A 13,612-nucleotide genomic window follows, 5' to 3' on the forward strand; every position below is an offset into this window, starting at 1 on the left:
CTCCCAGAGGCTGTACCTCAAGGACTCAAGGAGAGCTTTAAGGGGGCTCCCAGAGCCCATACCTCATCACATGGAGCATAAGGATCTTTTTTATCCTATGCTGCAAGTAAGCAATACCCATGTAAATATATTCACATCTAGTTATGTGGGTGCCAATTCATGATGGGGTGGCATTGTGCATTGGCAGAGTCTGGTGTCACCTAATGGAGTTATTTCAAGGGTACTAAGATAGTCTTGTTGGCCATTCTACTCCTACAAAAAGAAATCCCTCCCTTTTCTATTTACTTAACTGATGCCTGAAATTTTAACTTCAGACCTTCCTTGCTTAAAGTGTTGGTTCCTAGTTAAGATGGATTTTCCTGGTAAGAAAGAGGACTTTAGGCTGTTATCAGCCATTTTTACCCCTTAGTAGTTTTTGATAAAGGAGTAAGGAGGAGAGTGGGTAGAGTGAAGAAAGAGGAAAGGCAATGAGAATGACTCAGAAGCAATGAAGGGGGATGGGGAACTGTTAGACAAATGGTACCTTGCTTCATAATTTTGCCCAGAGCTAGTTCTGTATATTTATATATGCATATTTTTCCAGAGGTGTAGAAACTGGCAATTACAGAGGGAAAACAGCCTAATCTCACATATTTTTTGTATGAAAACAGCAGTGACCTGAAGGGATGGATGTTATGTGAGCATTCTAGGACTACCTCTTCAGGAAGCTTCCACTGCTTTGATGAAAACAAATTGCAGAAGACCACTTAGGCAAAGGGAGATAATTAAAAACCTTTGTGAATGAGCACATGTGATTTTAAGGGATCCAATTGGAGGGTCAGGAAGGAGACAATGTTTTTACCTGCCCACAGAGCACTTAAAACACTCCAGTGGAAAATTCTACCCTCAAGCTTTTGCAACAGTAGAATATTTTGCAATCCAATCTTAGAGCTTCACTGTCTTCTGCAAATAAAAAAGGAGTGATTTTCAAGGATGAGAAAGTGGTTTCTTGGTGAAAAATTGCCATTGTGGCCATGGTGAATACAAATTCAATTCTGCAAACAGCATGTGGGGGAAGGAATTGGGTGGGTCCCCTCTCCCCACACACCCCCACTTCCCCTCAGCAAGAAAAGGAATGACATTTATTTTGAAAGTTTCAAAATGTTGTCTTTTATTCTAACTCTGGGAAAGCATCCCAGTGAAATTTAATGCATTTCTTCACTCTTTCATGTTCTAAAGATTTTGTGCCTGGAATGCTGAAGAAAAAAAAGGAGAGGAGGAGGGAAGATAAAGTACATGGTGCAATGCCACTTAAAAGAGGATTGTACAACTAGCCCACATGTAGCAGTCTTTAAGCTGCCAGCTGTTTTCCCTCTAAACCAGCTAGACGGGAGACTCATTCTGTGTCAGAAACAGCCCTTTGCTTTGACTTGGTATTTCAAAAATAGATGTTGTTACTGAAGCATTTTTGTCTCCTAAGCATCTGGAGGGCATATTATTAAATATTTGTCATGAGCCCACTTGGTTATGTGTCCAAATCAGATGCTGGGTACTTATATGTTAACCTCCAGTTTACATATCTAATTGAACAACTAAGTGGTACAGTGGAGAGAGTGTCAGGGCTGGAATAAGGATCATTCCTCTTTCTGAGTTCAAATCTGGTCTCAGATTGATGGGGTTTAGGCTCTGGGAACCCCCTTGAATCTTCCCACTTGATGAGGCATTTGCCTGAGGCCATAAGCCTTTCATTATTACTAGAACCAAATTTGTTACTCTTAACCTAGCCTAGCCCTCCATTGTCCAGCTACCTCCCACCCTTGATCCTATCAAAATATCTATACCCAAACCTGTTACCCTTAAACTAGCCTAGCCTTCCATAGTCTGTCATCTCTAGGTAGCTTTCAGCTATTTCCCATCCTTAATCCCATTCCTGGAGTCTGACCTCAGTCCCATCAAAGATGCTCCTTAGACTCTTTCTCAAGACCCTCCCCAAACTCCTCCTCTAGACCACTCCTAGATCCCTCCCACAGTCTTTCTGTATATAAGATCCATCTTGCCTCCACGAAGGGGGTCATATTCAGTCTAGCGCATATTCAGTCTGTGTCTGATTGTTCTGGTCTGCTTGTCAACACAAGTGTCAGAAATACTTGGGCTCTTTAAGAGTCTACTCATTATGGTGAATCTTTAATAAAGAGAAGGCTTGAGTCGAATTCATTCAACAGGACCTGGCATGTTTGTATTTTGGGGTCTTGACCACTCAAACCTCAACAAGACTAGCTGTGTGACCCTGGACATGTCACTTGACCTTATTTGCCTCTATTTTCTCATCTGTAAAATGAACTATAGAAGGAACTGAAAACCACTACAATATCTTTGCCAAGAAAACCCCAAATAGGGTCACAAAGAGTCAGATATAAGACTGAGCAGCAAGAATTGCACATAGAATTATACCTCTTACATGCCCAAGTGAGTCAGTCACATTAGATGGGTTGGAGTGGATGGTGCTGAGGTCCCTTTTAACACTCAAATTCCACAATTCCTCAATTCTAGTCTTTGTTATCCACTGGACTGGATGATATATAGAAATAAACATATTGACTAAATCAGAATACTAGATTGGAAGTCTGAGGCAGATAGATGGCAATAGGGAATAGAACTCAATGTCTGGAGTCAGGGAGACCTGAGTTCAAACCTGGCCTCAGACAGTTACTGGTTGGGTGTGACCTTGGGCAAGTTACCTCTTTGTATTTACTCTTGTGCATTCTTTGTTATATTTTAATCGATATGAGTTTTCTCACTTTTCCTATTACTATGAAAAATAGGTTTTCTTCTCTCTTTCCCATTAGACTATGAGGTCCCTAAGAGCAGATTGCTCTTTGAACCCTGCTCCCACCATTACTAGAATGCTAAACAGATAGTAGGCGCTTAATAAATGCCTCTTGATCAAGACTCTTCTTTCCACAAAGATTTCTTAAGGTCAGGCAACTGCAAAATGTCAGAGCCAGAAGAGATCTTTAAAAACTCATCTAGTACAGTGGTTGACAAACTACAACCCCTGGGCGAGTTCCAACCTGTCACCTGTTTTCATAGGCCCCAGAAAAGATGGTTTTTATATTTTTTTAAAATAAAGTTTCATTGTATTTTTAAATGTAAAAAAAAAAATTCTTAACTCACTGTAGAAAAAGAGACAGCAGGTTAGATTTGACTGTTGGGTCTCAAATCCCTGATTCAGTTCAACACCATCATTTGACAGATGAGAAAAATAAGGTCCAGGAAACTACCCAACTTCATCCCTTTAGAAAATGGAAGAGCCAGAACCCCAGGTCTTCAGAACCCAAGTCTAATGTTCTTTGCAGTATAGCATGCTTTCTTCACATTTGATGTGAATAATAAGTTGTTGTGAAGAAGATACTTTGGAAATATCAAAGTCATATAGAGTTAATCTCATGTAGAAATATGAGTAGCAGTAGCAGCTGTATATCATCAAAATCACCAGGAAGCATTTATACTAGGTACTTTTAAAGCCTTAACACATGCAGAGCACTTTGCAGAGTCATGTGAACACACACAAGGTCCATCTATACCTCTTAGGTGCTTACAGCCTCCAACAGTCACTGGAATATCTCCAAAGATGAGTTGACACAGTATCACTTTAATAATAATAAAACAAACAAAAATAATTGTCCAAGTTTAGCTTTGTTTTCTTACTTTGAATTGACCCAAGCTATTTTTATTTTTCAATGTAAATAGTATTTTATCTTTTCCAATTACATATAAAGATCATTTTCTTTTTTTCAATTTTATTTTAGAGTTAAACACCAGAACACAAATACAAAATAGAAAAAAGAAACAAAAACATATCATAAACTTAAATATTGGAACTTAAATACAAAGTAAGAAAATACACATCATGTGCATAGCAGAATATGAAAGAGGATTCAAAATATATCATAATAAATTTTCATTTCAAGAAATCCTGCATGATAAATAATACACATTGTGACGATTTTCCATTTTCATTCTTATGAGATTTTGAATTGCACATTTTTCTCCCTCCTTACTCCCCAAGAGAGCAAGCAATCTGATATAGGTTATACATGTGCAATCATATAAAACATATTTCCACATTACATTAACCCAAGCTACTTTTAGAACTATCCAACAGAACAGCCATGAAGAGGAAAAATAAAAACAAAATTATCAGGAGTAATTCTTTGGATTAGAACATACCAGAACAATTTTCACAGGCTCATAAACAGGTATGTACTGTGGGAAATGATATATTCATAATGAACCATATGTAGTCACATTAATCTTTTTGATGTGTAAATAGACTGACCTGTATTTGACTCCCACAACCACAGGAGCAACCTGTCCAAGCTATATTAACACCCTAGTAGGGAGAAACATCCTTACTTGATTTAGCACTGATTTATTAACAGCTGAAAGGGGAAAACAATGGAAGGCTGTATAAAAGGTCAATGGAATGTCACTATGGCCTTCCTAGAATTCTACTTACCAGAATTCATCAGATGAACTGTCATTAACCAAACATCCCAGTTCTATCTTCCTAACTGACAGGTCAATAGGGATTTCACTTCTCTAAAATGGAACATACCTCAAAGAACTGGCTTGTCCACCTTTGAGCTCCAACTTGAATGGAATCCTTGTGCTAGACACTGTCATGACACAAAGATCACAGGAAAACTTGAGGTATTTTCTCTCTCTTTTGGCTCATGGCCCCAATGTAAGAAACCTAGTTAAATGATGTGTGTAGTATCCCTCAATACACTGAGACTAACTAACTTCCTATTTGATGACCCTTTATTCACTAAACACAGGAAAGTTTTATTTCCTGGGGGGGGGGAGGAGAATGAATGGTAAATCATCTATATGTAAATCTTTTTTAAAAAATGTATTTTCTCCTAAACTTAAGAAAAAAAAACAAGCATTTCTATAACAGTAGAATAGGGAGGAAAAAGAAGAATGCACATGAAACTTCAAATCTATTATGTACAACTTGTCATTTCTTTAAAATATATATTAAATTTATTTTTTTTCCTTTTTTCTTCAATCCCTCACCCCATACCCCAACTTAAAGTTGCCAGGAACAGAAGAGAGATCTGTACACAATGTTTGTAGATCTAACAAAGGCTTTTGACACTGTCGATTGTGAGGGTTCATGGAAAGTTATGGCAAAATTTGGTTTCCCAGAGAAGTACATCAGTGCCATGTATCAGTTTCATGGTGGCATGCTTACCTGGCTTCTGGATAATGGACAATGATCTTGTACTTTTCCACTCAACAATGGAATAAAGCAGGGCCATGTGCTTGCTCCCATGTTTTTTAACATGATGTTTTCAGTGGTCTTGTTGGACATCTTTAATGAGGATGAAAATGGCATCAAGGTCAGCTATTGTACACATCAATAACATTAATAACAATATCATCAAGTTATTTAACTTGAAAAGGCTACAAGACAAAATTAAAGTGGAGGAAGAGTTAGTGCATGACTTTTTCTTCACAGATGATTGTTCATTCAATGCAGCCTCTGAGGCTGGGATGGCTCAAAGTCTGAATCAATTCTCTGCTGTTTGTGCTAATTTTGGCCTAACAATTAACAGTAAGAAAACAGATTCTCTAGCAGTCATCAGCACACTGTCCATACATGGAACCATTGGTTACAGCCCATACATGGAACCATTGGTTACAGCAAATGGAGAAATTATGAGCCCTGTGGATAAGTTCACTTACCTTGGCAGTGTACTTTCCAGGGATATACACATAGATGATGTTGACACACATATTGCCAGAACTAGCTCAGTTTTTTGGGAGGCTCTGAATGAAAATATGGAAGAGAAGTATCAGACAGGTCTACAGAGCCATTGTGCTGAACTCATTGGTGTATGCCTGTGAAACATGGACAATATACCAGTACCATGCCAGGAAACAATCATCATCAATTTGTAATGTCTTAGAAAGATTCTGAAGATCACATAGCAAGATAAGGTACCAGACACTGAGGGTTTTTTTCAAGCTGAACTGCAAAACATTTAAACTCTACCATGTAGAGCACATCTCCAGTGGGCTGATCATGTTGTTCAAATATCAAAAGCATATTTATAAACATATATATTTCTCAGATAAATAATCAGACCAAGTTCTTGAGTGGCTATGGAATTACTTCCAGAGGCTCTGCAATGTTGTGAGGCTTGATTTAACTATCAACAAGAGTTTATTAACACTTATTTTTCATAAACTTATTTTAATAAAATAAAAGTGTGTATTAACATTTCCTAGGTATTGGGGATACATGGTCCCTGGCCTCAAGGTATAATATTCTAAAAGAGAGACAACATTAAATAAATGTGAACATACAAGATATAAACAATATAAGTGGGAGGTAAGCTCAGAAGGAAGTCACTAGCAGGAAAGGGGTCTAGGAAAAGGAGAAAATTGAGCCAAATCTTGAAAGAAGTCAAGTAATCTGGGAGGTAGAAAAGGAAAGCATTCCAAGTATGAGGGTATAACCAGTCAAACTGCATGGTGCCAGCAGAGGGACTATCTTCTGTGGGGAATGAAGGGCCAGGTTCACCAGGATGTAGCATATGCGCATGGGAATAAAATGTTAGAAGGCTAGAGAGATAGAAAGGTTATGAAGATCTTTAAAAACCAAACAAGTTTTTATATTTGATACTGGAAGTAATGGGGAGTCACTGAAGTCTATTGAATGGGAAGGCAGTTAGACCTGAATTTAAGAAACATCAATTTTATAACTGAGAGTAGGAGGGAGCGGATTAGAGAGAGAGAGAGAGACTTGAGGAAGGAAGACCAACTAGAAGGTAACAATCCAGGTATGGTGGCTGCTTCAGAAGAAAAAAAGGGGGCATATATGAAAAGTTCATAGGTAAAAAAAAGTTACAAGATTGGCAACTATTTGGTTATGGAAAGTAAGAGAGAGTTAGAAGCTGAGGATGATATCTAGGTTTCAAGCCTAAGGAGCTAGGACTATAATGATACCCTCAACAGAAATTAGGTAATTAGGAAAATTAGGAAAAAGGAAAACTTTCAAGGGAAAGATAAGTTTAGGACATGATGTATGTAAGATGTCTATGAGATAACCAGTGCAATAGACCATTGGAGACGCTAGACTAGAGGTCACAGGAAAGGTTGAGGATGGATAAATTGATATGAGAGCCATCTGCAAAGAGATGATAATTCAATTCATGGAAGCTGATGAGATCACCAAAAATAGTTTACAGGTAGGTGAGAACAAGACCCAGTATAGAATCTTAGGTAGCAGATAATTTGTATGAAGATCTAGCAAAGAAAACTAAAATGGAGAAGTCTCCTGGTAAGGAGCAACCCATTACCAAAAAAGAATTGCACAAACAAAAGGTACAAAGAATTTTATCAGGAAGATGTATGATGGGAAAAGAAGGTGGACCTGTTGTGGTCAACAGATAAATGATGGATGTCCCATAGCTCCATGTATTTTCAATTCACATGGAATTCAAAATAACTAAAAAATAATAATTCCATTATTTAAAAGAAATTAGTGGAAGCATACCTGCATGATGGGGGGACCTTCTGTCAACAAATAGGAGGAGATCCAGGAAAGAGCAGTATTGTTATGGGTGGACCTTCTGTCAATAAGTAGGAGATCCAAGAAAGAGTAGTAGAGAGAAGAGGGTAATCAACAATTTTAAAGATCGAAGAAAGGTCAAATGTTCCTTGTGAACAATATATTGTTGGATTTGGCAATTAAAAGATCACTGGTAACTCAGGAGGGAATGATTTCAGTGGAATAATGAGGTTTGGAAGTTAGACTGCAGAAAGTTAGAGTACAAGAAGTAGAGCCAATGATTATAAATACCTTTCTCAAAGAATTTAGTCATAAAAGGGAGGAGAGATATATGATAATAGGTAATAAGAATGAGTGGATCGGGGCGGCCAGGTAGCACAGTGAGTAAGTGCACTCGTCCCAGAGTTGGGATGACCTGGGATCAAATCTGGGCTCAGACACTTAGCACCCACCCAGAAACACCTGGCCATGTAACCTTGAACAAGTTACTTAACCCCAATTGCTTAAAAAAAAAGAATGAATGGATCAAGTGAGGATTTTTAAGATTGAGAAATGGGAATATTTATAGGGAGCAAATATCTAGGGAGGGATTGAATATTAGTGAGTATTAGAATGATGGAAAACCCTCTGTACTGGGCTTGGGAGGGATGACTGGAGGTGGAGCCAAGATGGTAGAGTAGAGAAAGCACTCAGCCAAGTTCTCCTGACATTTCCCTACAAACAATTTTAAAATAACACTTCAAGTCAAATTCTGGAGTGGCACAAACAACAAAAGGTCAGAGTGAGACATGCTGCCAGCCCAAGACAACTTAGGAGCTACGAAAGAGAGATCTATGACAAGGGGTAGCGTCTAACCCAGAGCCCACCTGGATGAAATCCTGCCAGTGGTGAAATTAGGTGATAATAACAGAAGCAGCAGCAGCTTCAGGAGCTCTCAAGCCAGAGATGGTACAGGGATGTAGCAAATGGTCAGAAAGTAATTACAGGGGGGCCCTGTGTTAGCACTGGAAGGACCAGATGCTGTTTGGCAAACCCATTGCCTATATCCACATCTGAGTCATAGTTCAAGGGTGGAGAGGATCATTTTTGGTCAAGAGGAAGTGGGAGCCCTGAGGAGCATTATCAACTACAATCCAAATGGATCAGGGGCCCTTCCAGACCAGGAATGCTGTGACCACACCTCTCCACAGATCACATTACCTTGGAAGTACCAAAAACTTCCAACCCCCCAGAACTAGCTCTGAAAACAGCAGTATGAAAAAGTCTAAAGCTCAAGACAATGTCCCTCCCCTTCATGCCAAAAACATACCCAACTTTAACATAAATCAAGAAATAGCTTGGAAAAATTATCAAATAACAAAAAAAGAACCTGACCATTAAAAGTTACTATAGTGAAGGGAAGATCAAGATACAAACTCAGAAGAAGACAATTAAGTCAAATAGGTACAAGCAAAGCATCAAAAGAAAAAATGTGACTTAGACAACAAGAATGCATAGAAGAACTTAAAAAAAGTTTCACAATAAAATAAGAATGGTAGAGGAAAAGTGAGATAAAGAAATGAGAACAAAGGAAGAAAATTAAAGAAGAGAATTAATAGCTTGGTTAAAGAGGTACAAAAAATTACTGAAGAAAATAATACAAAAAGCAGAATTGGCCAAATGGAAAAAGAAGCATAAAAATTAACTGATGAAAACAATTCCTTAAATAGCAGAATGGGTCAAATGGAAAAGAAGCAAAAAGTTCACTGAAGAAAATAATTCCTTAAAAGTTAGAATTAGGCAAGTGAAAGTTAATGATATGACAAACCAAGAAACAATAAAACAAAGTCAAAAGAATGAAAAAATAGAAGAATGGATTAGAAACAAGTATCCAACAATATATTGTTCACAAGGAACATTTGAAATGGAGAAAAACACACAGAGTAAAAATGAGGGACTGAAACAGAACCTATTACACTTTAGCTGAAATTTTAAAAAAGACAGGGGTAGCAATCATGATCTCAGACAAAGCAAAAGCAAAAATAGAAATAATTAAAAGGGATGAGCAGGGAAAAGGCACCATAGACAATGAAATAATATCAAAATAATATCAGAGCTAAACAAATGGCAAAGCATCCAAATTCTTTTTATTTTTTATTTTTTGCTTTTTGGAGGGCAATTGGGGTTAAGTGACTTGCCCAAAGTCACATGGCTAGTAATTGTGTCAAATGTCATTATGACAAATATATGCGACTGATACCTAAACCAAGGAGAGTAAAAACAGATAAAGAAAACTATAGAACAATTTCCTTAATGAATATCAATGCAAAAATTTTAAATAAAATACTAGCGAGGGGATTACAGCAATGTGTCACAAAGATCATACACTATGACAGGATACGATTTATGCGATGAATGTAGAGCTCGTTCAATATTAGGAAAATAGCAAAAACAACAAATATCATAGGATTAAGTCAGTAGATGCAGATAACATCCATTCCTATTAAAAACATAGGAATAAATGGAACTTTTCTTAAAATTTAATGCAGTATCTATCTAAAACTAATAGCAGGCACTATATATGAGGGGAACAAACTTGAAGCCTTCCCAGTAAGATTCAAGGGTGAAACAAGGTTGTTGATTATCACCACTGTTATTCAATAATGTACTGGAAATGCTAGCTATAGCAACAAGACAAAAAAAAACAAATTAAAGGAATAAAAATAGGCAATGAGAAAACAAAACTATCTGTATTAACAGATGATACTTTGGAATACTGAGAGAACCCTAGAGAGTCAATCAAAACAATTAACAACTTAAGCCAAGTCGCTGGATATAAAATAAACCCACATAAATCACCAGCGTATCCATATACTACCAACAAAACCTAGCAGCAAAAAAGAGAAATTCCATATAAAAACACTGCAGTCTACCTGCCAAGACAAACCCAGGGACTATATGAACACGATTACAAAACATTTTCACACAAATAAAGATAGATCTAAACAATTGAACAAATATTAATTGTTCATAAATAGGCCTAACCAATACAATAAAAATGACAATTCTACCTAAGTTAATTTACTTATTCAGTGCCATACCAATCAAACTAACAAAGAATTAAGCTAGAAAAAAAATCATAACAACAGTCATCTGGAAAAACAAAAGTTTAATAATATCAAGGGAATCAATGAAGTAAAATGTTAAGGAAAATGGCCTAGCAGTATCAGATGCAAACTATAATAAAAAGCAGTAATCAGCAACACAATCTGGTACTGGCTAAGAAATAGAGGGGTGAACTGGTGCAATATATTAGGTACACAATAAACAATAGTAAATGACCATAGTAATCTAGTGTTTGATAAGCCCAAAGATCCAAGCTTTTAGAGTGAGAGCTCACCATTTGACAAAAATTGGTGGAAAAACTGAAAAACGGTTTGGCAGAAACTAGGCATAAGCAAACATGTCACATTGTATATAAAGATAAGGTCAAAATGGATAAACGATTTAAACAGAAAGGGTGATATTATAAGTAAATTCAGGGAGCAAGGAAAATATACCTGTCAGCTATATAGAAAAGAGAAGAGTATTGACCAAACAGGAGATAAAAAGGGTCACAGGAAGTAAAATAGAGAATTTTGATTACATGAACTTAAAAAGCTTTTGCATAAACAAGACTAATGTAGCCAAAATTAGAAGGAAATCAGGAAACTAGGGTGGAGGATGGGGAGAATTTTATAGCATGTTTCTCTGATAAAGGCCTCATTTCTCAAATATATAGGGAACTGAGCCAAATTTATAAAAAGAGTCATTCCCCAGTTGATATATGGTCAAAGGATATGAACAAGCAGTTTTCAGAAGAAAAAAATTGTAACTATCAATAGTCACACGAAAAAATGCTCTAAATCACTACTGATTAGAGAAATGCAAATTAAAACAACTCTGACATACCACCTCACACCTATCAGATTGGCTAATATGACAGAAGAGGAAAATGATAAATGCTGGAGATGTAGAAAAATTGGGATACTAATGAACTGTTTATGGAGTTGTGAACTAGTTTGACCATTCTGGAGAACAATTTGGAACTACACCTAAAGAGTTATAAAACTGTGACCCAGCAACACCACTACTAGGTCTGTATACCAGAGAGATCAAAGAAAAGAGAAAAGGCCCTTTCTGTACAAAAGTATTTATACCAGCTCTTTTCGTGGTGACAAAGAATTGATAATCAAGGGAATGCCTAGCAATTGTAGAATGGCTGAACAAGTCGTGACATATGATTGTGATGGATTACTATTGTGCTGTAAGAAATGACAAGCAGGATGGTTTCAGAAACACTGGAAAGATTTATGTGAACTCATATAAAGGGAAATGAGAAGAACCAGGAGAACACTGTACACAGTGACAGTCATATTGTACAATGATCAACTAACTATTAATGACTTAGCTGCTCTGATCAAGAAAATGATCTGAGACAATTTTAAAGGACCCATGATGGAAAAAGACTATCTCCAGAGAGAGAACTGATAAACTCTAAATGAAGATTGAAGTATAATGTTTTTTCACTTTCGTTATTTTTATTGGATTTTTTTGTCTATCTTTTCTTTTGCAACATGATTAATGTGGAAATGTGTTTTCATGACTTCAAATGCCTAATTAATGTCAAATTGTCTTCTCAAAGAAGAAAGAAGGCGAGGAGGGAGAGAGAGCATTGGGAAATCAAAAAAAAATTATGAATACTAAATTTTTTAACCTATAATTTGAAAATATCAAATAAAATAAATAAAAACATATTTTAAAATGGACTTGGAAAACAACTTTATTTGACTCTTCCAGGGGAACCTATAAGCCATCATTCCATTCCATACAACTCCATTCTTCTTTTTCAGAATGCTGATTGATATCATTTCATTTTTCTAGTAGTATGTCCACTTGTTCATTGGATAAGAATCTACCATTTAGAGTACCAAAAACTAAGTTAAGGCTCATTTAGTTAAGAATGCATAGGAATTGTGTCATTCTTGAAAATCTCTACCCCATTTTCTGTCACCACTCTGCTTCCATTGCTAGAGAAGTAAAAGGAGACTGCACAGGATGAAAGCCCTTAGTGTTTTCTTTGTGTTTGTGGGTAACAATGTTTTAAGAATTCATCAAGTGGCCAGTACTTAACTATGCACACTGGGCAGGCCCTCATCACTTCATGCTTGGACAATTGCAACAGCCTGCTGACAGCTATGCCTCCCTCAAGTGTTTCCCTATTTCAGTACATCTTCCATTCAGCCTCCAAAGTGATATTCCCATATGTATGCATATGGGTGGGTAGGGGAAGAGAGAGAGGGAGAGATAGTGGAGGAGAGGAAAAGAGAGAGAGAGAGAGACAGACAGACAGACAGACAGACAGACAGAGACAGACAGAGACACAGAGAGACAGAGACAGAGAGAGACAGAGAGAGAGACTGAGAGAGAGACAGAGACAGACAGAGACAGAGAGACAGAGAGACACAGAGAGTTCTGGTTTTCTTACATATCTCAGCTCTGGGCAATTTCTCCATTGTCCACCATCCCTGGAATGCACTCCTTCCTAATCTCTGCCTCTGTGACTTTCTTGGCTTCCTTCAAATCCCAATTAAATATCATCTCAGTACTCTCCCAATCCCTCTTAATTCTAGTGCTTCCCCTCTGTTACTTTCCTATTTACCTTGAATATAACTTGATTGTACATATCTTTTTGCTTGTTGTTTTCCCCCTTAGATTGTGAGCTCCTTGAGGGCAGGGACTATCATTTGCCTCTTTTCTATCCTCAGTGCTTAGTATAGTGCCTGTAATGTTGTAAGTACTTAACAAATATTTGTTGACTAATTGATCTTCCAAAAGCAGACCCAATTTGTTTTAGGGTGGTTGGCAAAGTCTTTTCAGTATGGCAGAAACTGCCAGGACTTTTGCTCCATTGTACTTCAAGAATCCAAGAACATCTCTACGCCATGAGAAGGTATCAGAAGTAAGACTTTGCAGAGTTTCAGAAGTACATATGTCCAAATTTCTTTGCATTTCTGAGTTATTTCAATT

The sequence above is a fragment of the Petaurus breviceps genome, unplaced genomic scaffold, assembly GCF_028583685.1.
Source record: "Petaurus breviceps papuanus isolate PSGF00001 unplaced genomic scaffold, PetGlider_PUasm1.0 90515, whole genome shotgun sequence".
In the NCBI taxonomy this organism is placed as follows: Eukaryota; Metazoa; Chordata; class Mammalia; order Diprotodontia; family Petauridae; genus Petaurus; species Petaurus breviceps.